The sequence below is a fragment of the Anastrepha ludens genome, chromosome 3 (genome assembly GCF_028408465.1).
Source record: "Anastrepha ludens isolate Willacy chromosome 3, idAnaLude1.1, whole genome shotgun sequence".
In the NCBI taxonomy this organism is placed as follows: domain Eukaryota; kingdom Metazoa; phylum Arthropoda; class Insecta; order Diptera; family Tephritidae; genus Anastrepha; species Anastrepha ludens.
In genome coordinates, this window is record NC_071499.1 from 25252564 (window position 1) to 25255082 (window position 2519).

Consider the following 2519-nt stretch of genomic DNA (forward strand, 5'->3'; position numbering starts at 1 on the left):
TGGAAATTTAAATTTTTTAATATGTGTAAACAATTCGAGATAGCTTAAAAATAAGAGAAAAATCTACCTCAATTTTTTGAGTAGCCGCCATTTTATGGAAAATTTTTTTTTTCCGTTTTTTCTGGTTCATACGATAATGACATTCATATTAATTAAGAATTTGTATTTTTTTTTTCAGATGACCATAAGGGTAGAAATCGTGACGACGGGGACACTGCCTTTTTTCCCCCCCTTCCACTTCAAGGACGCATAACTCCATGAAAATTCATTTTTTTTTTTTTTCAAATTTATTTTGTGTGGTCCTAATATATGAATAAGTAAATGATAAAAAAATGTATCGTAAAAATATCAATAGCTTTTTTTTTATTCATCGTCAAAAAACGGAAACTTTTTCAAGTTTAATTTTATTAAATAATAAAAGTCGAGAAGTTTCACCAGATTATATGAAGCATAAAAAAAGATATGCAACTTTTAAAGTCGTTTGGGCAATTTTGACCCACTTATACAGGATAAGTGTTAAACAGATGCATAACGTTCGCCTGCTTTTAAGCGGTCCAAAATTAAAATTTTGGTTTCTAGGGAAATTGCATTTCTATTCCTTTTTTCTTTTTTGTTAGACATTTGTGAGCAGGGTTAAATAACCTTTAAAATTTAAATTAAATTGTGAATGATCAAGAAGCAACAATAAATACATAAAATAAACAAAAAATTTTTAATTTTTTTTAAAAACCGCAGTATTTCAAAACCACATAAAAACAGAATCTACTGTAATTGAATCATGCGTATGTATGATCTTTTAATTTAATGTCAAAAATGTTTTAAAATCTTTTAAAATCATATGCGATAGCCTATATATAATATGTGTGTATAAGTACATACATAAATATCGCTTTTTATAATTGGATAGTACCCATTACGCTTTATTTTGTTTTTTCTTTTATTTTGTATGAAGATGCAAATATTAATATTAGTATAATGAAATTATAGTTGTAGATTTCAATAAGCAGCTGATCGAACCTCAAGCGCGTCGGTGGTGTAATGGTCAGCATAGTTGCCTTCCAAGCAGTTGATCCGGGTTCGATTCCCGGCCGACGCACACTTTTTTAAAGAAAAAATCGGGTAGTTTAAAGGTAACTGGATTTGGGGAAAAAGAAATCCATTATTTTGGCCTGAAATTTTTGCGTTAATCATTCAAAACTTTTTTATGGGCCATCTTTACGTCTTTACAACTACGAACACGACGCTCAACTTCGATTATTTCTGTGCTTTTATCGACTTTTCAACATTATCGGCATTTTCTTTAACAACAAAAATGCCTGAACGGAATTGACAAAACTAAAATTACACGTAATTGGATGTTACTGTATCGGCACAATAATCACCAGTCACAATTTCAGCGGCCTGGCTTGCATTTTCGCCTTTATCAAAGAAAAACTGTAAAATTAACCAAATTTTCTCTTTGTGGACTTCCATTGTTAACACCCTGCAACTCACAACTGAATAGAACAAACAAAAATACAGCAAAAAAATATTTTTAGTGTGAAGTGTCACCTTGAAAATGAGCATAAACTTTAAGGGGGGAGCCTGCTTGAGAGGGTTCAAAACATCGATTTTTTCGTGGATTTTTTTGGGAGAGAAAGAAATATTCGATTGAAACGAAACTTTCAGGTGTTATTGTTATATATTTCAGCAGTCTTCTCAAATTTTTTCATTAAAATATATGTCATATTATGCCTGGTACAAGCATTTTGCCGAGGCGCCTCGAGTGTGCATGTGTCGTGCGGCGGGAAAGATCGCAATTTCCATCAGAAACCAAAAACCCCAAAAAAATGTATTTTAGTATAGTAATGCTTCTAGCTAAACCAAGAAAATTAAACAAAAAGTGAGAAATTCAACATTTTTTCGCTAATTAAAAGAAAAATTCACCTTTTTGGCAAAACAAATTCACTTTAGATTGTTTAAAAAGTGGGTTAATCATAACTTTCTTAAGGTTTTTTAGGTTCAACTAGAATAGAATTTAATTCCGAATACAATCAATGTTATCTCGTTTCGATAGGACGTTTAACTGTTTCCCTATCTTTCCCGCCAATTAGGAAAAATCGTAAAAATAAGAAACCGAGAAATCTCACTTCGAGCGATCCGGCCGCTCGTATACCTGCTGGACGCTTGATCACAATTTCGTCTGTAACTACGAAAAAATTTTGAATTTGCTTCTGAAATTTTGAGGACATTCTTGGATAGTTTGGGAAGACTTTTATGCAAAAAAAAAAAATTGATTTTTTGAAGCCTTTCGCTCACTACAGCCATCTACCGAGAAAATACTAGATTTCTTTTCCGCCAAACTACAAAAATATTATTATAAGGCCTCTTCTATTCGCCATTTCCCCGCTCGCATGTTCGATTAACTTGACGAAAAATTTACATGCGAAAGCAACAACAAAGTTATCGAGTAAGATTCACCGCTAGCGAGTACGGTTATAATTCATTAGATGGGTATAACTCACCATCTTACAAATTCA

The 2519-nt window shown here is 32.0% G+C and overlaps 1 non-coding gene across 1 annotated transcript; it reads left to right on the plus strand.

The window, feature by feature from the left end:
* Nucleotides 1-1024: 1024 nt before the first annotated feature.
* Nucleotides 1025-1096, plus strand: Trnag-ucc (transfer RNA glycine (anticodon UCC)). Its single transcript has one exon. It is a non-coding gene; the product is annotated as a tRNA-Gly (tRNA).
* The last annotated feature ends 1423 nt before the right edge of the window (nucleotides 1097-2519 follow it).